We start from the raw sequence: 27,253 nt of genomic DNA, 5'->3' as shown, positions 1-27,253 counted from the left end.
GGGGGGGGAGCGGGTGTTGGGTCTGGTCTGGTCCGGAGGCGGGGGGGGAGCGGGTGTCGGGTCTGGTCCGGAGGCAGGGGGGGGCGGGGAGCAAGTGTCGGGTCTAGTCGGGGCGGGGGGTGGTGGTGGGTGAGAGCAGGAGCTGGCCGTGGGAGGAGCCTTATTCACGCAGCCCCAGTGAGGCCATTCGGCCAGGGCTAGGGGCTGCGTGCTTCGGGCCCCTCGCACACAGTTCGGCGCCTGGAGCTACTGCACTTGCGTGCCCACTGTAGCGCGCATGTGCAGAGGTCCCGGCACTGTTTTCAGCGCAGGGACCTGGCTCCGCCCCCCCCACAGCTCGTGCTGACTGCGCCGAGGGCCAGAGGACCTGCAAGTAGGTGGAGAATACCGAGGATTTTTTTAGGCGCACTTTGTGGTGCGAAAAACGGGCGTCCAGGTCGGGACTGCGCCGTTCTAGGCGCGTGTGGAAACTTGGGCCCATTATCCTTTCTTTAGTCGTTCTTTGCTGGCTTTTAAAAGTTTCACAATCCTCTGGCTTCCCACTAGTCTTGGCTACTTTTTATGCCATTGTTTCCAATTTGATATCATCCTTTATTTCTTTAGTTAGCCACAGATGGTTATCCCTTCTCTTACAATCTTTCCTTCTCATTGGATATATTTTTGTAGCGAGTTATGAAATATCTCCTTAAATGTCTGCCACTGCTCATCAACCATCCCATACTTTAATCTATTTTCCCAGTCGACTTTAGCCAACTCTGCTTTCATACCTTTGTAGTCTCCTTTATTTAAACTTAGGACACTGGTTTGACATCCAACTTTCTCACCCTCCAACTGAATTTGAAATTCAACCATGTTATGGTTACTCATTCCGAGAGGATCGTTTACTAGGAGATCATTTATTAATCCTCATTACACAGTACCAGACCTAAGATAGCCTGCTCTCTGATTGGTTCCACAATGTACTGTTCAAGGAAACTATCCCAGATATACTCAATGAACTCTTCCTCAAGGCGAGACTGGCCAATTTGCTTTGTCCAATCAGTATGAAGGTTAAAATCACCCATGATTATTGCCTTTCCTTTTTTACAAGCCTCAATTATTTATTGTTTATACTCCATCCAACAGTGTAACTATTTTGAGGGGGCCGATAGCCTACACCCACCAGTGATTTTTTTTCCCCTTATTATTCCTTATCTCCATCCAAACTGATTCAACATCTTGATCTTCTGAGTCAAGGGATTAAAATTCTTTCTGTGGATTCTATGTTGCCTAAATTTTTAAATGCCATGTAACGTACATCAAATAAATTCTATTGGATTGAGTAAAGTTGAGGGCAAGATTGTACTTTGATGGAAGTTTTATGGCTGGAAATGGCACTGTACATCATACATTATTCAGCAGACTGATCAATATGGTTGTGCATAAATTGGATTTAATAGTTTCAATCATGGCTGTACAGTAATGCAGGGAATTAGATTTTACAGTAAGCAGACCAGCTGCCTCACAATGTGGCTGTTATGCCAAGCACAACTGTCTGCTGCACATTACATAGCTCTGCAGACAATAAACTGTGGTCGTGACATTTCGAATTAAGTGGCGACAGGTGTGTGGTTACATATTACTTATTGCTCTGAGATAATTATAGTAAACCCAAAGTATTTTATGACAAATTATTGGCATGTTACCAAAAGATATTCCATGGGATGCAAATATTATCAGACTTTATGAAAATAAATACTAGATAGTGAATAATCCAAATAGTAGTTAGTGGTGCCTTAAATGCCAATTTCAGAAGCACTATTGAAATGGAGGGAGTTAGTTTTCTTGATTAATTAATTTTTTTATTAATTAGCGGGATGTGGGCGTCGCCTACAAAGCCAGCATTTATTGCCTATCCCTAATTGCCCATGAGATGGTGGAGATGAGCCGCCTTCTGGAACCGCTGCAGTCCCTGTGGTGAAGGTATTCCCACAGTGCTGTTAGGGAGGGAGTTCCAGGATTTTGACGCAGCGATGCTGAAGGATCAGCGATATATTTCCAAGTCAGGATGGTCAGCCATGATCTTATTAAATGGCGGAGCAGCTAGAGAGGCCAAATGGTGTACTCCAGCTCCTAATTCTTATGTTCTTATGTTCTTATGTGTGTGACTTAGAGGGGAACTTGGAGATGATGGTGTTCCCGTTTGCCTGCTGCCTTTGTCCTTCTAGGTGATAGAGGTCGCGGGTTTTGGAGGTGCTGTTGGAGAAGCCTTGGCGAGTTGCTGTAGTGCATCTTGTAGATGCTACATACTGCAGCCATGTTACGCCAGTGGAAGAGGGAATGAATATTTAAGCTGGTGGATGGGGTGTCAATCAAGTGAGCTGCTTTGTTCTGGATGGTGTCGAGCTTCTTGCGTGTTGTTGGAGCTGCACTTATCCAGGTAAGTGGAGAGTATTCCATCACACTTCAGAAGTGGGGAGGGGCACCTGAGAAAATCGCAAATGTAATACCCCTATTTAAGAAAGGAGGCAGACAAAAAGCAGGAAGCTATAGACCAGTTAGCCTAACATCTGTCATTGGGAAAATGCTGGAGTCCATTATTAAGGAAGCAGTAGCGGGATATTTGGAAAAGCATAATTCAATTAAGCAGAGTCAGCATGGTTTTATGAAAGAGAAATCATGTTTGACAATGATCAGATCAGCCATGATCTTATTAAATGGCGGAACAGGCTCGAGGGGCCAGGTGGCCTACTCCTGCTTCTATTTCTTATGTTCTTATGTTTTACCATTGATTCTGCTGCCCTTTCCCCACACTTCAAATTTTGCTCTTTCACATGTGTGTGCAATTGCTTGAATGTCATGCATGCATGCAGGATAATAATAGGCTGATATTGTAATGTATGTACATAAGGTAGTGCCCCCTGGCACTACAGATATAGAATTGGTAGCCCGTTGTGTGTCATTTGATTTTCCTTTCCCATTGGCATCAATGGAAAGGAAACGTGGCATGTAATGGGGCTAATTCAATATCACCCATTTGACACTATCACCCAAAGTTAAAATGACTCCCAAGGAGTGGCAGCAGCCTAGCGCCTGGGTAAAAGCACTGATCTTGGTAACTAAATACTGACAGTGCCGACTGCAAATTCAGATACAGGTCAAAACCTGAACCAGCTATTCCTGCTTGCTTTCAAAATGGGTGTTCTGATGTCCTGAGAACTTTGGTGGCCATAACTGTAGCACCTGAGAGACAATTCAGTGACATCGAGCTGAACATAGTAGGGAAGAAACAAGGAGCTAAAGACAGGAAAATACAAAGACAGATCATGGGAGAACTCATAGATTCATAGAAATTTACAGCACAGAAGGAGGCCATTTCAGCCCAGCGTGTCTGCGCCGGCCAACAAAAAGCTATCCAGTCTCATCCCACTTTCCAGCTCTTGGTCCATAGTCTTGTAGGTTACGGCACTTCAAGTGCATATCCAAGTACTTTTTAAATGTGTTGAGGGTTTCTGCCTCTACCACCGTTTCAGGCAGTAAGTTCCAGACTTTCACCACCCTCTGGATGAAAACATTTCCCCTCAAATCTTCTCTGGTTGTTGACCCTTCTGCTAAGGGAAGTAGGTCCTTCCCATCTAGCCACTCGATCTAGCCCCCTCATAATTCTATACACCTCAATAAGGTCTCCCCTCAGCCTCTTCTGTTCCAAAGAAAACAAACCCAGCCTATCCAATCTTTCCTCATTGCTAAAATTCTACAGTCCAGGCAACATTCTCGTAAATCTCTTCACCCTCACGAGTGCAATCACATTTTTCCTGTAATGTTGTGACTAGTACTGCATGCAGTACTCTCGATGTGGCCGAACTAATGCTTTATACAGGACCTCCCTGCTCTTGTATTCTATGCTTCGGCTAATAAAGGCATATCGTTTCTTAACCACCTTATCTACCTGGTCTGGTACCTTCAGGGATCTGTGGACATGCACTCCAAGGTCCTTTTGTTCCTCTGCACTGCTATGGGCTAGAAATTTGGTGGTTTTGTGAACAGGTTTTTGGTGCTATTTCACCCTTTTTGGCAAAAAACCGGTCGGCGGGAAACTCAAAGTGACCTTAGTGCGACGGCACTTTCCACATACCGCTGGTAGAGGAGCACCGTTGTGCAAAGTCAAAATAGCATTTTCGCCAGAAATTTGGCTCTCTCCACTCCTGTGTTCTGCGCTCAGAATACCAACAGGGAAAATCTGTCGTAGCAGCCCTGCCAGCAGCAGTAAGTATGAAGACCTGCAAAAAGGTAAGTTAACATTTTTATTTTTAAATTCTTTTTCAGTGATTCGATAGATAAGTGTCTTGTAAATGTTTTGTGAATTTTTTTTCCAATTTATTTTTGGTGTATTTCCGCCCTCCCAACGCCTCTCTCGCAGCGGTATCGGCCTTGGATAAAGTTGCCGAAATTCGTGGTTTGCACCGCGAATCCTCGCGCAATGCTGGTTTTTACCGCTGCGCAAATTAAAGGTTGAATTTCCGGCCTGATAGCGATAGCAAAGTGAAAACGATAATTTTGGCGAAAAAATACCGTTTTCACTGAGATCTGGATTTCTAGCCCTCAGTGGCCTACCAGTTGTTAGCCATCCCCAAATGTATTACCTCACACTTCTCGGGATTGAATTCCATTTGCCACTGTTCTGCCCACCTGACCAGTTCATTGATATCTTCCTGCAGTCTACAGCTTTCTTCTTCATTATCAACCACACAGCTGATTTTTGTGTCATCTGCAAACTTTTTAATCATATCCCTGACATTGAAGTCTAAATCATTGCTATATTCCACAAAAAGCAAGGGACCTGGTACTGAGCCCTGTGGAACCCCACTGGAAACAGCCTTCCAGTCCTTGTTACCTTCTCAACAAATTCAGTCAAGGTCAGACACAACCTTCCCTTAAAAAATCCATGCAGACTTGCCTTTTTTAGTCTGTGTCTTTCTAAATGAAGATTTATCCTGTCCCTCAGAATTTTTTCCAATAATTTTCCCATCACTGAGGTTAGGCTGACTGGCCTATAATTACTCAGTCTATTGCCTTCACCCTTTTAAAACAAAGGTACAATGTTAGCAGTCCTCCAATCCTCCGGCACCACATCTGTAGCCAGAGAGGATTGGAAAATGATGGTGAGAGCCTCTGCTATTTCCGCTTTTGCTTCTCTTAACATTTGGGATACATTTAATCCGGGCCTGGGGATTTATGCACTTTCATTGCTGCTAAACCCCTTAATACTTCCTCTCTCACTATGTTTCCTTCATCTAATATTTGACACTCCTCCCCCATCATTGCCCCTCTCCTTTGTGAAAACAGACACAAAGAATACATTAAGAACCATACCCATGTCTTTTGCACTCACACACAGATTACCTTTATGGTCTCTAATAGGCCCTACTCTTTCTTTAGTTATCCTCTTGCTCTTAATGTATTTTAAAACAGCTTTGGGTTTTCCCTGATTGTATTTGCCAACATTTTTTCATGCTCTCTCTTTGCTTTCCTAATTTCCTTTTTAATTTCACCCCTGCATTTTTTATACTCCTCTAGGCACTAGGCACTACTGCACAGATCCTATATGAATACAACAGCTTTCAGTTGTTTTGCATGGTTTGTATTGTGATTTCCTTTTACTTGAAAGAGGGGAATTTGATTAGTGCTTTACTTTACTTAAACAGCATCTATCAAGTTGCCAAGTGTGTGTGTGTGTGTGTGTGTGTATGCATTTCTTTATTTTGATTAGTGCTGTACAGCAGATACCTAGGAGATGTGTACTGACCCTATAGTATCAGGGATTGGGGGATATAGAAATAAAACAGGATTGAGGCAATTGCTACTTATTGAACCTATAATCTTGTGCACAGATCATGTGAAAATCTTCTATCACTCCCCTGTCTACAACCCCATGCCCACATCTCCCATCTACTCACCATGTTACCAGTCTCCACAGCAGACAGGCAGGCTTTGACTATATGATAGTTGTCTGCACCAATTATCTACTTCTCTCTCTACACAAATCCGTTTCCTCTCTCGACTCTGTGCTCTATATCTCCTTTGGTGCAACAATGAGGACTGTGCTCCTTGGATTAGAGAAGGTTAAGAAGTGATTTAAGTTTCAAGATGATTTTTGATGGAGCAGATGGAGTACTCCCAGAGTACTTAAGAAAGCAGCCCTAGAAATAGTGGATGCATTGGTGATCATTTTCCAACAGTCTATCGACTCTGGATCAGTTCCTATGGACTGGAAGGTAGCTAATGTAACACCACTTTTTTAAAAAGGAGGGAGAGAGAAAATGGGTAATTATAGACCAGTTAGCCTGACATCAGTAGTAGGGAAAATGTTAGAATCAATTATTAAAGATGAAATAGCAGCGCATTTGGAAAGCAGTGACTAGGGGATTTGAATATAGGAGCAGGGAGGTCTTACTGCAGTTGTATAGGGCATTGGTGAGGCCTCACCTGGAATATTGTGTTCAGTTTTGGTCTCCTAGTCTGAGGAAGGACGTTCTTGCTATTGAGGGAGTGCAGCGAAGGTTCACCAGACTGATTCCCAGGATGGCTGGACTGACATATGAGGAGAGACAGGATCGACTGGGCCTGTATTCACTGGAGTTTAGAAGGATGAGAGCGGATCTCATAGAAAGATATAAAATTCTGACGCGACTGGACAGGTTAAATGCAGGAAGAATGTTCCTGATGTTGGGGAAGCCCAGAAGCAGAGGACACAGTCTAAGGATAAGGGGTAAGCCATTTAAGACTAAGATGAGGAGAAACTTCTTCACTCAGAAAGTTATTAACCTGTAGAATTCCCTACCGCAGAGAGTCGTTGATGCCAGTTCATTGGATATATTCAAGAGGGAGTTAGATATGGCCCTTATGGCTAAAGGGATCAAGGGGTATGGAGAGAAAGCAGGAAAGGGGTACTGAGGTGAATGATCAGCCATGATCTTATTGAATGGTGGTGCAGGCTCGAAGGGCCGAATGGCCTACTCCTGCACCTATTTTCTATGTTTCTAAAAGCTATTCCCTCAGGCGAATGGGTCAATAACCAGTCATAAATTTAAAATCATTGGAAAAAGTTCTAGAGAGGAAATGAGGAGAAAAGTTTTTCACTCAGAGTTGTCAGGATTTTAAACACTGTACCTGATAATGGTGGTGAAACCTGATTTCATAAATAATTTTAAAAGGGAGTTTGACAGGTAGTTGAGAATGAAGAACTTGCATGGTTATGGATAAAAAGTGGGGGTGTGGGATTAAGCATACCTGCTGTTTCAAAGAGCCAGCACAGGCACGATGAGCTGAATAGCCTGCTTCTGTGCCATAAGTTTATATGATTCTAGGGTTCCTGCAGTATTGAGCCCTCGGTATCTGTCATAAGCTTCCCTTTTTTTCTTTATCCTACCCTCTATGTCCCTTAACATCCAGGGGGTTCTAGATTTGTTAGTCCCACCCTTTTTCTTTAAGGAAACATACTTACTCTGAACCCTCAGGATCTCCACCTTGATTTACCATCAAGTAGCCGTTTCCAGTCCACTTTGGCTAAATCACATCTCAGATTACTAAAATTGCTATTCCCTCAATTGAGAACTTTTATTCCCAGTCTATCATTGTCCTTTTCCATAACTGCCCTAAATCTAACTGAATTATGATCAGTAGCACCAAAATGCTCTCCCACTGATACCCCTTCCACCTGCTCAGCTTTATTCCTTAAAACTAAGTCCAGAACCGCCCCCTCCCTTGTTGGGCTTGCTATATACTAGCTAAAAAAGTTCTCCTGAATACATTTTAAGAATTCTGCACCCTCTATACCTGTCACACTAATTCTATCCCAGTTAATATTAGGGTAGTTGAAATCCCCTATTATTACTGCCCTGTGGGGTTTTTGCACTTCTCAGAAATTTGCCTACATATATGCTCTTCTATCACCCTCTTGACTGTTTGGGGGTCTATAGTATACTCCCAGCAGTGTGCTCACCCCATTTTTGTTCTTCAGTTCAACCCATATGACCTCATTTGTTGATCTTTTTAACATATCATACCTCCTGACAGTTGTAATTGTTTCTTTAAGCAAGACTGCGACCCCCACTACTTTTTTATCCCCCTCTCTATCCTATTGAAAACCCTTTAACCAGGAATGTTGAGCTTCCATACCTGCCCTTCTTTCAGTCGTGTCTCAGTAATAGCTATAATATTATACTCCCAACTGTTTTTCTGTGTTCTCTCATCTATCTTATTCCCTAGGCTCCTTGCATTGCATTATATACCACTTAGCACTGCCAAACACCCTTGTTGTCTATTTTCTAGCCCTTGTTTCCTCTGTCTTCCAAATGCACTTTCTAATTTTCTGACTTCCAATTCTAGCTTTGCTTCTCTCCCTTCTGAATCTACTCTCAGCTTCCCATTCCCCTGCCAAGCTAGTTTAAACACCTCCCCCCCCCCCAACAGCACTAGCATATTGGTCCTGGCTTTGTTGAGGTGCAAACCATTTGGCTTGTACTGGTCCCATCTCCCCAGAAACGGTCCCAATGTCTCCCTGGTGCATTATCTCTGTATTATCTTTGCAGCCACACATTCATCTGCTGTGTCCTCCTATTTCTGTACTCACTAGTATGTGGCACTGGGAGTAATCTGGAGACTACTACCTTTGAGGTCCTGCTTTTTAATTTCTCTCCTAGATCCTTACAATCTGCCTCATCCCTCTTTCTACCAATGTCTCTAGTACCGATATGGATTACGGCCTCTGGCTGTTCACCCTCCCCCCTCAGAATGCCATGCAGTCGCTCAGTGACATCCTTTACCCTGGCTCCAGAGAGGCAACATACCATCCTGGAGTCATGTATGCGGCCGCAGAAACACCTTTCTGCTCCCCTAACTATCAAATCCCCTACCACTATTGCTCTTCCACTCTTCTTCCTCCCACCTTGTACAGCTGAGCCACGTGTGGTGCCTTGGACTTGGCTCTGGCTGCAATCCGCAGAGGAACCATTGCCCCCACCAGTACTCAGAACAGAATACTGATTGGAGAGTGAGATGCACTCAGGGGAATCCTGCCCTACCTGCCTGGTCCCCTTGTCTGGTGGTCACCCATTCCCTCTCTGCCTGCGGGGTGACCACCTCCAGAAACGTGCTAGTCACAAAGTACTCAGCCTCGCAAATGCACTGTAATGACTCCAGCTGCTGCTCAAGCTCCGAAACATGGATCTCGAGCTGCCGTACTTGGTGACACTTCCTGCACATGTTGTCATCCAGGCCACGAGAAGTGTCCAGGACTTCTCACATGGCACAGGATGTGCATTCCATGGGACTGAGCTGCACTGCCTCTATTTAATATCATCATAGGCAGTTCCTCGGAGACGAGGATGACTTGCTTCCACACTAAAAATGAGTTCTCAGGTGACTGAAGAGTCCAATGTGGGACCTACAGTCTCTGTCACAATAAAATAAGAGTTGCTCCCGCTCTGCTCCCGCTCAGGTCTGCCTCTGGTCTCGGGGCTGAACTCCCCGCTCTTTATTTGCTCTGCTCCCACTCAGCCTGCGTTCTGCTTCTGCTCAGATCCACCTCAGATGAAGAAAGAGGGAATGAGAACATGGAGAGAAAATGAGACAAAGGCAGGAAGTAAACAAATAGAGAAAGAAAATGTAAAGTGGATTATACATGTCATAGATTATTTAATTTTCCAGTACACAATACATTTTTCCCTGCATTTTCTTGGGTTTTATGATGATGACAGGGATCAATGAATTTTCTTTTCACACTGGTATTTTATACAGGCATTTAGATGAGGAAAGCCACTGAAGAAGTACTGAGAAAATGTCACTTTTAACAAGAGCAGTTTGATCCTGATTGTAAAGCACAGCTGGATATAGTTGCTGGCGAAAGGAGGAACAACTGATCAAACATTCCTCTGGATAGCTTGTTCTCACTGGGCTGGAATTTGCGGTGGTAATAATGGTAAACTAACAGCGTTCGCTGTTATTCCCCCTTTGAAACTGACCACAACTTCAGGATGTAGTATATGCGCATCTAAACGTGGAAATCCTGCCAGGAATCAGTGTAATCAGTGAAATCGGTGAAACTTGGGCTTTTCTGTGGCACTGTTAAATACCCCATTAAATATGAAGCCTTCTTTCATTAGGTGTAACAGAGGTTTTAATAGCTTATTGACTGCTGAACAAACATTATGGCCCTGAAAAACACATTTTAATTTTGTGTGTCAAAATTTTCCATTATGATAAAAATGACAAATTTAAAAAAAATTTAAAAAAACATATGTAAAATATTTTTTTAAAGTTTGTTCATGATTATTTCAGGTTCTACTGTATCCCTGTGCAAGAGCTTCAATCTTCGTTTTGCTTTCTGTAACATTTTTAAAATGTTGGGATAAAAGCAGGTTCTCATTTCTCATTTTCTGCTTCACTGTCTGTGAGAATTCTGCAATGTGATTGACTGCTTAGAAAGTTTGTTGATGTCACAGCAGTTCTTGACTGGGAATTCCCATGACAGAGCTCTGGAATTAAGTGCACATTGAAAAAGCTCTGGACCCCACACCCCCCACACCGCGTGATCAGCCCCCGGCCCCTCACGATCACTCCCTCCCTCCTTTCTGCAGTCTAGTGCCACAGATCTACCCACCTGCAGCCAGCAGAACCTCTCCGTCTAAACGGCTACTGGTCTGAAGCAGAGGTTTCCAATGCAACTTAGGCCCTGCTGTGAAATTCGGCAGGGACTGCGGGAAAACTGTTCGACTAGATTTCCTGACCGCTTCCAAGCCCTCCAACTCCCAACTCACCAAAGTATTAAAATTCAAGCCAAAATTTCAGTCTTCCTAATGTTTAACGGAAGAAGTTGCATCTTATTCAGAAGTGGATGTTAGATGAGCAGTCTGACACCACAAAGGCCGGGAGAAGTGTTGGTGAGGTAGAGCTAAATGCCGTCAGCGTACATGTGGAACCTGATGTCATATCTTTTAATAATATTACCAACAGGTGGCATGTAGATGACAAATAGGAGTGGGATTCAAGGATAGATCTTTGAGGGACTCCAGAGTTAATGGTGAGAGCAGGGACGCTATTGCAGAAGATTTTGTGGCTATGACTGGATTGGTAAAAGTGAAAGCAGGCAAGGGTAGTTGCATTCAGCTAGACAACAGAGGACATGTGTTGGAGGAGGATGGTGTGATCAACCATGTCAAAGTCTGCAGACAAGTCAAGAAAAGAAAAACTTGCATTTATATAGCATCTTTCATGACCTCAGGAGGTCCCAAAGTGCTTCACAGCCAATGAAGTACTTTCAAAGTGTAGTCACTGTTGTAATGTAGGAAATGTGGCAGCCAATTTGTGCACAGCGAGCTCCCACAACCAGCAATGTGATAATGACCAGATACTCTGTTTTTAGTGATGTTGATTGAGGGATAGATGTTGGTCAGGACACCAGGGATAAGTCTCCTGCTCATCTTTGAAACAGTTCCATGGGATCTTTCACATCCACCTGTGAGGACAAATGGGGCCTTGGTTTTAGTGTCTCATTAAAAAGGCGGCACCTCAGACAATGCAGCACTCCCTCAGTACTCCACTGGAGTGTCAGCCTAGATTTTGGTGCCAAGTTTCTGGAGTGGGATTTGAGGATGAGAAGGGATGGCGCACCACTGTCACAGAGAATGTAATTTGTGATTTTGATGTGTCATTGCTGTGGTAAGGGTGGCAAGGCTGGAAACCTGATTGAAGAGGTTCAAACAGAATTACGGAAAAAGTGGGCACAGATTTGGGAGATGATCGCTGACCTGCATTGGCTCCCGGTTAAGCAATGCCTCGATTTTAAAATTCTCATCCTTGTTTTCAAATCCCTCCATGGCTTCACCCCTCCCCATCTCTGTAATCTTTTCCGGCCCCACAACCCCTCGAGATATCTGCGCTCCTCTAATTCTAGCCTCTTGAGCATCGCTGATTATAATCGCGCAACCATTGGCAGCCTTCAGCTTCCTCGACCCTAAGCTTTGGAATTCCCTTCCTAAACCTCTCCTGCTTTCTACCCCTCTTTCCTCCTTTTAAGACGTTACTTAAAACCTGCCTTTTGAACTAGCTTTTGGTCATCTGCTGTAATTTCTCCTGTGGTTCAGTGTTAAATTGTATTTTATGACACTCCTGTGAAGCGCCTTGGAATGTTTTACTACATTAAAAGGGCTATATAAGTTGCAGTTGATAACACATTTAGCCAGATCTGGCACAGAGGGAGGTTGTGGGCTTATCCAAGAGGGAGTTAAGCCTGGGATGGCAGCAGGAGAGTAGGAAGATAGCGGAATACTGAAGGGTTGATGATACAGAGGAAATTGTTGGTAGAAGACAGACTCAGGTCTGATAGAGAGCTCTCAAAATAGCACTTGGAAGGGAGACTGATGCCAGCCATTCTAGTGAGTTACATGCCACAAATCCAACAGCTCCAGAGTGAACAGCGTTACTCAACTATGTTTCATCAATAATCATCCAGATCAATGTTTTTGTAAGAAAGTTAAAGAACTGCACAGAATCAGCTCATTTAGCTAAGTATTGCCAGAAGCCAGTAAATGCTACTAGATTGGAGACACAGAGAAGACAAGGAGGTCTCAAGTCATATCATAGTGCTGTGAGTAATCAACAGAAGAAAAGACAAAAATTAATTGTTCATTATGTTGATTCCAATGAGGAATCTGAGTAAGAAACCATACCACAAGCTAAGACAAATGAAGAAGAGATGCATTTTCCATAACAGGATAGAGGCAATACAAAAGTGTGGTTCTCGTATGGATAGAAGGTGAATTTGAATTGGGCACTGGGGCTGCAGTAATTATTATTGGTCAAAAGTATATGAGAAAAGGTTTCAAAAAATTATCCGACAAAAGAAGGTTTTACTGAAAAGTTATTCTGGACACCCATTTTCATTCCTTGGGAAAATAAACATCCCAGTACTAAACACAGATCAGATAAAACAGTTGTCTATAATTGTAGTTGAGGGCAAAGGTCCCATTGATGGGCTGAGATTGGTTTTCTGGGCTTGAAGTTAAACTGAGCCAATATTAAGAAGATCACCATTCAAAGACACGTGGTCCATGGAAACGTAATAAATCCTTATTCATTTTGAAACTTGAGACAGCATAGGGTTTCCAGATAGACCTGATGTGAAGTAGGTGGCAAAGCCAACATATTTTAAACCTAATGCGGTATCCTATGCTCTAAAGGAAAATATATCTGTGGAATCAGATTGCATGGAGCATGAGGGCAGCCATGATTATGCCTGTTGTAGAACCTGAGCAGAAAAGTTAGCATGCAGGTACAGTAAGTAATTGGGAAGGCAAATGGAATGTTGGTCTTTATTGCAAGGGGGAATGGGGTATAAAAGTAGGGAAGTCCTGCTACAACTGTACAGGGCATTGGTGAGACCACACTTGGAGTACTGCATACAGTTTTCATCTCCTTATTTAAGGAGGGATATACTTGCATTGGAGGCAGTTCAGAGAAGGTTCACGAGGTTGATTCCTGAGATGAAGGGGTTATCTTATGAAGAAAGGTTGAACAGGTTGGGCCTATACTCATTGGAGTTTAGAAGAATGAGAGGTGATCTTATTGAAACATATAAAATTCTGAGGGGTCTTGACAGGGTAAATGCAGAGATAATGTTTCCCGTCATGGGGGAATCTAGAACTAGGGGACATACTTTCAGAATAAGGGGTTGCCCATTTAAAACTGAGATGAGGAGGAATTTTTTTTCTCAGTGGGTCGTGAATCTTTGGAATTCTCTACTCTAGAAAGCTGTGGAGGCTGGGTCGTTCAATATATTTAAGGTGAAGATAGACAGACTTTTGAGTGATAGGAGAGTCAAGGGTTATGTGGATCAGGCAGGGAAGTGGAGTTGTGGCCAAGATCAGATCAGCCATGATCTTATTGAATGACGGAGCAAGCTCGAGGGGCCAAATGGCATACTCCTGCTCCTATTTCTTATGTTCTTATGGAATGATTCAGAGGCCATTTCTGACAGTGAAAGTACCGAGACCAACATCTAAAAAAGCCCTGATGACAGTCTGGTGTGTGACTTCAAATAAGAGCAGTGGAAATTTAGCAATCCAGAGGACACAAAACGATATGACTGGGAATTTCTTCTTGAATTCCAGTTCATACCGGCCTGTGTCCAGAAACCAAATGGTTTTTCCAGCAATCAGTGATGTTATTCTAGAGAATCTTAACCAGACCAAACGAAGGACAAGAGCTCACAAATTCTGCCCAGTGGCCCAGTCTTCATACCACACTTTGCAGAATAAATGGAACAGAGTTCCTGATCCTGAAATACAAAAAACACAACTATTCTGAAGAGTGAGAAACATTCTGAACAAGTTCCCACCACAGATGTTTTAGCAGTTAATGAAACAAGTTCAGGAGCTGATAAGTGATACTGAGGGAGTAGCTTATTACACGATGAAAATAATCAGAAAGCTTCAGATGTTTTGTCTATTCCCATGGGTAATGGGAATAGACACAACATTGTTCATGCTCTGATTCTGTTGTGAGCTCCAGGACATTCTCTGAAGAAAATTGTGAATCCTGACAGTTGTGAATTGTGAATTGTAAAACCATAACTGAGAAGTTACCAACGACTATTCTAGCTCAACCATTGTCAAGCCGACTTGAAGATATCCACAAAGGGCAAGGAACTCTCTAAATCATTTGAACTTGTAGATAGTTATGAATGTAGTGATTTTCATCAAAGTTTTGGTGATAACATAACCCATCTTTTCTGTGTACTACTGGAAAAGTACCATGGTTATTAATTTTTATCATATTATTGTAAGATGTAGTTCCTGAATTTCTTTTCTTAATGTTTTTTTTAGCTGATAACCAAGGCGCTGTTTATTTTCATCGTGTAATTCTGAGGGGGAGGAGCGGGATGGAAGTGATGTGCATGATACTTGCATATTGTTAACTGAACACTAGATGGCCCCTTGATAAAAGTAAGCACATTGTAGCAATTACACTTCTTTTGCATTACTTTATTATTGTTTGATGGAATATTCTAGAGGTTCTGGAAATAAAAGCAGTTAGTTATTACCCCACTAATTTTAATGTTTATTTAGATATAACTGTTACCAGGTATAGAGTTGGCAATAAAGTGTTTAACAACATATGTAGTTAATTGTTCAGCCACCAAAGGACTCACTTTAGGAGTGGAAGCAAGTCTTCCGCGATTCCAAGGGACTGCCTATGATGATGATGAGTTAATTAGTGGTACCATACTCATTGGGCTCATGTAATCGACTCTCACCTGAAATGAAAAATACAAACTCTTTGTTTTCGACCTGACAGAAATACAACTGACTAACTTTCAGAATTTTCCATCTAGTATTGAGAAAATAAACCACTCACTACTTTGACCTTATTTTAATTAAAATAGTTCCTTCAGCCTTAGCTGCTTACTGTCAGATTCTGGGATTATATATTTCTGAGCCCCCTCAGTTCTGTGAAACAATCACACATGCTGACCACATTTTAAAAACAGACCACAGAGATCACATGCCTGTAACGATTAAAACAACAAAAACTGAAAGAGATTAGGGCATTAGGAACATATTTCAAGCAGCAAGCTGCCCAATTTTCTTCAGTTGAGATTTGAAGAGCTCCTCTTCCACATTACTGTCCATTGAGCCTTTTGTGGGACAGCGAGTGTGTCTGGAATCTGGCCAGAAAAGGAACAAGCTCAACTGTGAGACTTCTGGTACTTAAGTGGTTAACCAGTACTCATTGTGTCAGCTCAGCGAGAAACCAGATAAGGCCATTGCTATCATGTACATGCTATCATGTACCCATACCCAGCAGAAGTCACAGGAGTAGATTTTCAACTGAACATGATGTTATGGGAGAAGCATCATTTTGAGGTGAAGATTCATTTCCAAATTAAAGGGAAACTGTGAGGGCTGCTCGCATTTGTCGTTGGCAGCTCACCTATTGCAGGGTGGCAGGGGTGGGGGCGGGAGGAAATATGAAAGGGCTCCTGCAATTTAAAGGCAGCCCACAATTCTTAAATAGGAGGTGCCTTTGGTGAATGTTGAAACACTAAGTTCCTGCTGCCTGAAACATGTCTGCTGTTACAGCCCCATGTTTCTAAGACATTGCCGTGGTAGTTAGTGGAGGAGGTAGCCAGGAGGAAGGAGGTGTTGTTCCCCGCATACAGGCGCAGATGGCTGAGTACATGAATGGCAGGAGTCTCACACCACAGTAGCAGCAATGTAGGAAGAAATTTAATGACCTGGTCAAAGTCACGAAGACTTCCATTCACAGCCTTGTTACAATATTAACAGCCCTGCTATTACAGCGTCAGCACTAACAAACCATCCCACCTCTGCTACCTATCTCTCTTCTCCAATCACAGCATTTCAAAATCCACTTCCTGATTCCACTTGCACTCTCTGTACCTGCTCCTGCCTACACAACTACTGGGCCCTCTTCCCCACTGTTGTGACTTATTTCTCTCACCATGCACACTATGCTAAGCTGCCACAGACATCTTCACATCCCTTCAGCTGGTCATACACTAACATGCTTCCACTCCTCTTGTAGGACAAGCTCCCACACAATAGATCTAGAAAATTGGAGGACAGCCACTATAATACCAAAGGAGGAGGCAGCCATCAATGTATTAGGCAGAGGGAGAGCACAAAGCGTGATAGATGGTAAAGCTGGAGGAAGTGTCCTTCCTGGTGCATCATCATCGTCCCCTCCTTTTCTCTGGAGAATTAACTCTCACATTCTGCATGGCTGATGGCCCATAGAGCTGCCACTCACCTGTTTCTGCCACGAAATGCTAACTCTTATCTATCTCCCTTATTTCCAGATCCTTCGCATATCCTAGGAATCATTGCAGCAGAGGAAGAGGAGGGCTGCCCTCCTGAAGAAGCACCATCACCTATTCTGACCCTTAAAGCACCAGCTCAGAAATCGTAACCTTGTGTACAGCAGGCAAAGAGTTTCAGGGGCTTGCACTGTGATTGATTGTGCAGGAGCGAGGGCAGGGAGAAAGGATGGCACAGACACAACTCTCTACAGGATGTGCTCACAGAGCCGAGGACTTCCAGGGCCCACCCTTTAAAAGAAGACTGATAGGTGTGCATTAGTGCATTAGACAGCCTGCCAGAGAGTCTCTGTGCCATGTTGGGTTGTATGGAAAAGTCCACTTCCAACTTGAATGGGGTCATCGTGCATAGCATAGAGGTGATGCAATCAATTATGGAGTGTGTGATCAGCTCTATAAATGTTGCAGTGTGGCCCTCAGTATTCGAGCCGGTGGTGACAGCTCTGACAGCTTCAGTGGAAGCTCAGGTTATTGCCATTCAGACTCTGGACTCCAGCATTAGGCTTCCGCAGTTTGTGTAAAAGCTTGTATGGGTTTAACGCTGTCATGGCCTTCTTGCAGTCTGAACTTCCACAGATCAGTGTGAGTGCTGAGGTGCAGCCACATGCAAGTGGCAGTGGTGCCATGGGAGAGGCACATCCTATCCCCACTCAGGACAACAGCATGCCTGCTCCCTAGCCAATCCCTCAACCAATGGCCATGATAGTGCCAGGAAGCCAGCTGGGCCAAACTGACCTGGCAGTACCCGAGATGCTGCAGAGCTTCTTGAGGTCGCTGACTACAGTCATCACATGTGTCCTCAGGAGAGACACTATAGCCTTACACCTCGCAAGCTAAAGGCACCGGGGTCACACCATGCAGGAGCACCAGACTAGGTCAGGGAACACTAAAGTGAGGCACCAGGGCCTTCAACAGGATTTGATTATGTCCATTAACAATAGCACTTATTTTTTTTTTTACTGAATTCTTGGTGTCTTTACTGAATTCTGGGTTTGTTCCTTCCTGAATCCATACTTATTTGAACTTCTCTAATAAACTTCTGTGCAGACAGTTCTCAAATGCTTTTGCAAGTGTAGGGCTTTTACTTTGAACACAGTGAAGCTAGTGAGTAAATTGTTGCTGGAACCATGCCCCTGTCGTAGCATTGTGGAATAACAATTCGTGTACATTCCATATTTATTTTTTCACAGAGCAGGTATTATCAATGAACAAACACTGCCCCTTGAAAGGCAAATTGCTTCACACATACTATGTGCTGCATTGTTATTTTTGCAAATCTGCTTCCAAAATCATAGTCGTGTCCTAAACATATTGGAACAATTCAAAATAAAATTACCTCCAAAAATGGCAGTAGGAGGATTTAGCAGCTGCATGGCAATTAGTACCCAGAATCCAAAAATCACTTTATACTCAATTGTAAAATAATGGCGATCACTGTGGCGAGACCTTTACATTTCTCAATGTGCAATTGATTATAGTGCTGTGTAATGGAATCCCCAGCGAAGAACTGCTGTGGCATCAACAAGCTTTCTAAGCCGCCAATCATATTGAAGAATTCTCACAAACAGCAAACCAGAAAATAAAAAGCAGCTTTAATCCTCACTTTTTAAAAATGTTCTAGAGCAAAATAAAGAGTGAGACTTTCACTTGGGGATAAGGTCGAAGCTGAAATATCATGAAGAAACTTTTTTTAAAAATGAAGCTTTTTAAAAATTGTAATTTTTATCATAAGGGAGAAATTTGACAGTCACAAATACAAAAATTAATTTTTCAGGGCCAGAACATTTGTTTAGCAATCAATAAGCTGTTAAATCCCCAGTTACACCTATTCCAATAAGGAATAAGGCTTAACATTTAATGGCATAGTTAACAGCGATATTGGCGCAGAAAAGCTCACGTTTTCATCAATTCCACTGATTTCACTGATTTCACAGATATCACAGATTGCCAGCAATGGCAGGGTTGGAGGGGGGGGATGATTTCCACAACACAGCCAGTGTCGGAGCAGTGAATGGCTGACCGCATCTTCAGGATTTCTGCGTTTAGATGCGCACGCGCTACATCCTGAAGTTACGGGTCAGTTTCAGAGGGGTAATGGCGGCGAATGCTGACAGTTGGTCATCAGTATACCACATGGTATTACACAGACCATCACGGTCCTCTCTTCAATTGCTGGTCTGCACTGAGTTAATTCATTTCAGTTGGGGAAGCAATGACACCGATGCTTTCCTGCTAAGGAAAGGAAAATAAACGCTGGCCTCCACTTATTATCCAGTGACCTCGCTGGACTGTGGGAAGCTCCACAATATGGCAGAGCTTGTTCATTGATAAAAAAAATCTCCTCTGGAAATCCAAATATGTAATTATACAAGGTTTCTAAATCCACAATATTCTGACAGGGACTCAAACATGTTTATGCAACTGTGCATTTTAAAGGAGCATGTTAGCCTCATTGTATAACCTGACTGTTGTTTATAATCTACCCTGACTTATCTATACTATACCCTGCCTGTATTATTTATAAATTACCTTGATTATTATTTCTTGGTAGCCATCCACTGATTTAATTGAGGTGCATAAAATTATGAGGGGCCTTGATAGAATGGATAGGAAGGACCTATTTCCTTTAGTGGGGGGGAGTGGAGGGGGCGTCAATAATCAGGGGCATAGAGTGCGATAATAGTTGGTAGAAGTATTAGAGAAGAGTTGAAGAAATATTTCTTCATCCAGAGGATGTTGGGAGTCTGGTTCTCACTGCTTGAAAGGATGGTAGAGGAAGAAACCCTCATCACAATTAAAAGGTACTTGGATGTGCACTTGAAGAGCCGTAATCTACAGGGCTACAGACCTAGTGCTGGAAGGCGGGATTAGGCTGGGTAATTATTTTTTGACTGGTACGGACATGATGGGCCAAATGGCCTCCTTCTATGTCATAATTTTCTACGATTCTATGATTGATTTACAGCTATCAACACTTAGTTTATCATAATTATTCATCCTTCAATGTGGATGTCCTCACTCACCAATAACACAGATAATATTAATGATATGCAAATAATATTAATAATATGCAAACAGGTCATCTGTAGTAATGTTTATGTTGAGTCGGAGGTTTTATAAGAACAGGGGTATTATTCTATGACCAGAGACACTGATATATTAATATTGGGAATGGCTCTGGAATCTGGAAGCTCTGGAAAGTGGACCTGGGGTCTGGTTGTACTAGTGGGTTTTGAAAGGGCAGGATTGCAAGTTTACAGGACCACTGCAGTGGCAGGTTTTGGGAACATTTAGGCAGGTCCTTGTATCTGGCAGAGGAGTCCTGGGATCTGGAATCATGGAATCTGAAGGTCTCAGGCTTTCAGAGAGTTAGGTCAGAAGGTAGTTTCTATGATCAGGAAGCCTTGGGAATAAGACTTAGAGGCATGAACACTGAGATGAGCTGGAGAAGAAATTTGAGGAGGGAAGTTGTTCAGAGCTTTGGGATCCAGAGACTTGAGGCATTTGTGTTGCTGGTATCTAGCAGAATTAGGAAGCAGATTCCAGCAGCCTTGTGAGTAACAATCGACCCAGGAGAATGGGACCTAAACTGCACTTGGCATCTTTTGAACCATTAAGCCACAATCTCCTACTGGTTTCCCAACTGTCAGCCTCCTCCTCAGCATCAACACAGCTCTTGTTGTGTCCACAAGTACCTCACACCCATTTCCCATTGGCAGCTGATTCCTATTTTTATGTTACTGACTTAAAGCATTCAATGAAATATTTTCTGCTTCTTGTCCTGTCTGTCCTCTTGGTGGACGTAAGAAATTCCATGGCACTATTTTGAAGAAGAGCAAGGGAGGCCTGGTCAAAATTTAACCCTCAACCAATGTCACTAAAACAGGTTATCTGGTCATTATCTGGACCTTGCTGTCCCCAAACTGGCTGATGCATTTCCTACATTACAGCAGTGACTACAGTCCAAAAGTACTTAATTGGCTTTGAAGCACTTTGGGTCACCCTGAGGCTGTGAAAGGCACTATATAAATGACAGTCATTCTTTCTTTTAAAATTAATGAATGAAAAATCATTGGCTGGGTGATGCAATTTCTCAATATATGCTGCCAGCCTGCACCAGGAGTATAGAAGCAGAATATATGCCCTTCAGTGTACTGTTAGTGAGTTTGCCAAAATAGGTCTGAACTTTACTTTAGGGTGGATTTGCTACCAGAGGAGGATCAGAGAGAGACTTCCACCCACCACCCAAAGCTTGATGTGATCCCGACCTATTTTTCTGGGTCGCGACTCATTTACTAAACAGGTCACCATCTTGGTGGGATCCCTACAACACAGATAGAGCTTCTGCTGTACGAGAAAATGCCATGGCAAGCAGATCCCAAAATCACACCACTGACCTGGGTGTAACAAGTAGGAATGTATGGGTGTCCCACAGGAAGTTCTGATTTAAACATACAGAGAAGTTTATGTACTCGTAATGAGGAGGGGAGTGGAATGAATTCCATTTTGTTTGGAGCACAGAGCACTGAAAGGAGAGAAATTTTCAGCCTGTCAATGCCTGCATTCAGAACTTCTGCTGTCAATATAATCATAACTTAGTAAAGGCTAGATTTTGATTTCTAAATTACTGCACATTGTCGTTATTGTTATGGCAATGAATGTCAGAACTTGTGGTGTAGCTGGAGAATTCATGTGACTCTGTGGGGTCTTTAGCAGCAGTTTAAACTTGTTTATTTTAAAATATTTCCTTTTAGAGATTTTGTGCACACTGAGAAATACTCTGAGGCTTTTCTACATTATTCGTGCCCAGCACAAGGAAATTGGAAGAATTTTAAAGCTACAGGTGCAAGAGATGTAACAGAAGAGAATAATGTAATCCTGCTATTTTAAGCAAGAATTGATTCAATTATGGATGGAAATTCCTTCCGGGCTCCCTGTGCGAGTATCCAGTACATGTTCCGAGTAAATGAAGCTCCACGCTGGAAATGTGAATTTGTAAAATCTATTTTTATAAATTCAGAAATAACCAGAACAATCACATGGGGTACAGTAGCGTAGAGGTTATGTTACTGGACTTGTAATCCAGAGGTCCGGAGTAATAATCTGTGAGATGGCAGCTGGGGGTTGTAAATTAAGTTTGTTAAAAAAAATCTGGAATTAAAATGTTCGTATCAGTAATGGTGACCATGGGCTCAAAATTGCCCAGGAGTTGCTCCGGTTTTTTTTGGAGCAACTTGATTTTTCTGGGGTATCTTAAAATCCCCATTTTGCACAGTCAATTTGCGCCAGTGTAAGTGAGTTAGTTAGGATCTTTTTTAGTTTAGTTTTTTTTTCCAAAAGGGGGCGTTACTAGCCATCTTCGCCCATTTTGGCCATTTAAGCCACTTTGCACAGCTAATAGTTACTACAAACTAATTTAGGCCAGCATATGTGGCCACTTGTGGCCGCACAGAAAACCCTTGCGGAGAGTTAAGAAATCAGCGCAGGCAGGTACTTAATGACTTGACTAAAGAATGTGAATAGGAACAAACAGCTATACAGGGTGTCATATGACAAACTTCGCAAAGTTAATTTACTATACAACAGAAGCATTCATGGAAGCTTAAACTACAAAAATAAAAAAAGTAAAGAGCCAAAACATATTTACATAAATTTTTTCAAAATATCCAAATAAAAAATAGAAGTATCTCCTGCTCATAATTCTTATGTTCTTATGTAGGAAAGTATTTTCAGCAACAGGGTTAAGGGAAGTCTTGAGTAAGCTCATTAAAATTACTGGCTACACAGTTATCACCACCCCTCCACCCCACCAGATCAAAACTCCCCCCCCCCCCAGATGAAAACTCTTCCCCCCAACCCCCTTGATCAAAACTCTCCCCCCTCCCTCCCGCCACGATCAAAACTCGCACCAACCTGTTTGTAGCCTTAACCCAGGAAGGCAGCGGACCAGCCGGTGTGGCAGGCCACTCGGCCCGGGATAGGGGCGGGGCGCATCAGGTCCCATGCTGCAGCACGCATCATCAGCAGGAGCTATTCTGCATACGTGAACGCTCTAATGCGCATGCGGACAGCTGCCAGCACTCTTTCACGTGCATGGCCCTAGCTCCACCCCCCAATGGAATCGCCACACCGTGCCAAGCCCTGGGAGAGTCAACAGAGCGGCCAGAATCCGGGGACATCTTTTTGGTGCCGTTTTGAGCCTAGGAAGTCGGCACATCTCACGTGAGTGCACCGAAAAAACAGGTGGGCCAAATTTGGGCCCCATGAAACTACTGGTTTGTCATAAAAATCCATCTGCTTCACTAACCTCCTTAGGGAAGGAAACCTGCCACCCTTACTCGGTCTGGCCTATATGTGACTCCAGACCCACAGCAATATGGTTGCCTCTTAACTGCCCTATGAAATGGCCTCGGAACCCACTCAGTACCAAACCTGTGACTGTGGGAGTAACCACCACAGGACTGCAGCGGTCAAGAAGGTGGCTCACCACCACCTTCAGGGCAATAAATGCCGGCCTTGCCAATGTCACCCACATCCTGCAAATGAATAATTTTAAAAAAGAGATGGAAAACCATACATTTCTCCCAGGTTATGACCTGCACCCTGGAGAGTAATTAAGCTCTAACTCTACACAGTTCCTTCACCAATTAAATTCAGATTCACCTGAGGCTGTATTTACTTAAAGGGAAACAGCATCATCACCAGAATATTTTGTAATACATCCTAATTATTCTATCCAAATAAAACAGTATTTCATTTGATGTATTGTGAGCAACCCCAAGGGACATCTGCTAATGTGTGGATATGTCTTCTGTTGCGTGCACACAATCACATACCAAATGTTACACTTATCATAGATGCAAATCAATCTTTACATTGACCTGGAGCCAGAAATTATAACCAATTTACCAACCTTCAATTAGCCTGAGCAATTTACAAGCAGCTACAATTACCTGGAATGCCACAGGATGTACTTCAGCTGTGGCCTTTAAAGGACAGACCAGGTTAACCGATGCAAATCATAACCATGGCCCAGATCTTAGACTACTCATAAACAATGCAATAGGAGATCACCTGGTATTTGAATACAGGTTGAAACTCTCTTATCCAGAACTCCCTTATCTAGAACCACCCCTCATCCAGAACCATTCCCTGCCACCAGGTGGCGCATGCGCAGAACTCTGACATGAACAAATTGAAGTCCTTCCTCGCTGCCGACTCGCACAATCGCTGGCTTGATCCCGCGATCCACCGCGATCCACCCACCCATGATCTGCCGCACTCCCAGCCCCAAGCCAGCCAGCCTTGATATCCCCTCCTTGCTCAGTACCTGTACCATCCAATTTAATGTGACCACCCCTCGTTCAGAAAAATCCCTTATCCAGAACAGGCCAGGTTCCGGATAAGGGAGGTTCAACCTGTATTTGTAAATATAAAGTAATATAGATTGGAACAGGAAACTTGCAACTGTATACACAATGGCACCTATCAGCAAAATAGAAGGAAACATATTTAGATGTGATTTTCACCTATTCATTCTTCGAATTGAAATTAATGGGAGGAAGTTTAACTCCCCTTGCCTGGCGGAAAATGGGGTGGGAGGGGCAAATAAAATGGAGTGGGGCAGTTTACTTTCCTATCCCGATCTGGCCAGCTACAATTTTAAATTGCAAGAGGCAAGGACACCTACTTGATTCCAGCTGGGTCCTCTTTTAAATATCCAGATCTGGCTCCGATTATATCATCGGGGCCCAATTTTCTCTTTAACCTGAGGTATCATCAGCAGGGGACAGCGGTAGCTTCCATTAATTAATGAGTGTTACTGCCCAATGGATGGACCCCAATAGATGGGAGCTCGAATTGGTAAAGTACTGCTGAAAAATGTTTATTAAACCTTTACAGTGCTGTTTGCATATAAGTAACATCAACAATGCTATCCAAAATGTGATGTTGTCATTCACATTGGTAATGATACCTCCCTAACAAATAAACTAATTTAATAAAACATTTATGGCAGATGGAATTTAATTGAGAAGTGTGGAGTGATGCATTTTTGATGGGAAACTGACAAGAGTCAATATAAACTAAATGATACAATTTTAAAGGGCATGCAGGAACAAAGTGACCTGAGGGTTCATATACACAAATCTTTGAAGATGACAAGGCAAATTGATAACGCCGTTAGAAAAACATGCTGGATCCTTGGCTTTATAAATAGAGGCATACAAAAGCAAGGAAGTTATGCTAAATCTTTATAACCATAGAATTATAAAATGGTTACAGCACAGAAGGCTATTTGGTCTGTCGAGCCCATATCGGCTCTCTGCCAGAGCACTTCAGCTAGCCCCACTCTCCCTCCCTTTCTCCTTAGCACTGCAAAGATTTTTCCTTCAAGTACTTATCCACTTTTCTTTTGAAAACCACAATTGAATCTGCCCCCACCATCCTTTCAGGCACTACATTTCAATTACTGGTTAGACTTCAGCTAGAGGGCACCACACTTTAGAAAGGACATCAGGCCTTCAAGAAGATGCAGAGGAGATTTACTAGAATGGTACCAGGGATGAAGTATTTAAGTTATCTGGCGAGACTAGAGAAGCTGGGATTGTTCTCCTTAGAGCAGAGAATGCTGAGGGGAGATTTAACAGAGGTGTTAAAAATTATGAGTTTTTTGCAGATAAGCAGAAACTGTTACCAGAGGACACAGATTTAAAATAATTGGCCAAAAAGCCAAAGGGAAGATGAGCAGAATTATTTTTTACACAGTGAGTTGTTGTGATCTGGAATGCACCGCCTGAAAGAGTGGTGGAAGCAGATTCAATGGTAACTTTCAAAAGGAATTGGATCTCTACTTAAAAAGAAAAATGTGCAGAGTTATGGGGAACGAGCAGACAAGTGATAGTAATTGGTAGCTCTTTCAGAGAGCCGGCACAGGTATGATGGGGTGAATAGCCTCCTTCTGTGCTGTAAGATTCTATGATTGTAAGTAGTTAACACTTCATGGCAAAATAATGCATGCAAACGTTTCATCACAGCAGGATCTGCATCACATTCACTACCCATCAGACAATATGATAGCTGCAAAATCATGAGTGAAGTCAGAACACGCTGTTCTTGGCAGAAAGCCCTCCAAAAAGGTATCAAATTGTTTTAAATCAGTTTATCAGTTTCATGGAAAGCATTGTCGAGAAGCTCAACAATATGAAAGCTATTATTAGGCTGTGAGACATGTTTCCCTGACAGCTGCGTAAGCCAGAATGCAAAAGCCTGTGTGTGATTAGCACGGGAATGCTACATAAACCGAGGATTTGTACCACCCTCTGCAGTACTTTTCCATTTGCTGGTTTTCATTTGGATATGGGGAGCTAACACAGTACAATTGAATCACAATCTGTACACATGAAGCCCAAGGCATTTTAGAAGTTAAAAACATCATTGATGGTACCCCAATTATGACCCTTTCTAAGTAAAGGAACTGTTGGAATACTATCTTTAACATTCTGCAGTGGCAGAATCCATCGCTTTAAGCAACTCTGTAAATCAGAACTTTAAAAAAATAAAAGTGCAACTTACTGGGTTGCTGTTATAACATCATCACAGCAAAGCTTAACTCAATTATTTTGATCCGACTCCAAAATTGAAATTCCTGGTAATTCTGCAGCAGATATCAGCCAATAAAATTCACAGAAGAAAATATTTCTCAAACCTCTTTACCTTTATTTACAGACATGTGATTCAATGATGTAAATCATATCAAAACAATTTTGGCTAAATAAGCTTATGTGTGCTAAGTTTAATGAATTTCTAAATCTGTTCCATATAAATGCGATTTTATTACATAAAACAACAGAGAAAGTATTTCTTCCCCCATCATTCAGCTCTACATAATGTTACGTGTGAAAAATTTCACTTCTATGCTCCACCAAATGTCTTCTGGTGGGGTTTCCACCTCTGATCATGATTGTGATTTCCTGGTAGGCTGACATGTTTGTGCTGGTCCTAGAGCATCAGTTTGGCATTACAGGAGTTTAGGGATAAAAGTCTGGAATGCGTTTAATTTCTTCTTTACACAGTTGTTAATCAGAGAGATTAACGCTATTGAATGTCAATGGTACACAGATTAACATGGGTTGTCTGGAATCTGCTGTGTGACAAAAATGTAAGCCCTGAAATTCATTGGCTGCTTCACCAGCGCAAGTGCAGCAGAGTGCAACCCCGATATGACAGCATCTGATGTTGCAGACCCCTACCCAAATCACAGGGAAGAAGCCAATTAAATCACATGGTGTTGGGGGGGGAGGGGGGCGGCTGGTTAGGGGACATCAAAGGCAGGAAATCCAATCTGCTGGCTGAGGTCAGTGTGGACATCGACACGAG

General features: G+C 42.8%; 1 long non-coding RNA gene across 1 annotated transcript; it reads left to right on the top strand.

Moving 5' to 3' along the window:
- Positions 1–309: 309 nt before the first annotated feature.
- LOC139262063 (uncharacterized) lies at positions 310–18,603 on the top strand. The gene is made up of 3 exons (XR_011592875.1): positions 310–373; positions 14,862–14,981; positions 16,859–18,603. It is a non-coding gene; the product is annotated as an uncharacterized lncRNA (long non-coding RNA).
- Positions 18,604–27,253: the final 8,650 nt, after the last annotated feature.

The sequence above is a fragment of the Pristiophorus japonicus genome, chromosome 4 (assembly GCF_044704955.1).
Source record: "Pristiophorus japonicus isolate sPriJap1 chromosome 4, sPriJap1.hap1, whole genome shotgun sequence".
Classification (NCBI taxonomy): domain Eukaryota; kingdom Metazoa; phylum Chordata; class Chondrichthyes; family Pristiophoridae; genus Pristiophorus; species Pristiophorus japonicus.
This window is presented reverse-complemented; position numbering and strand designations above follow the sequence as displayed.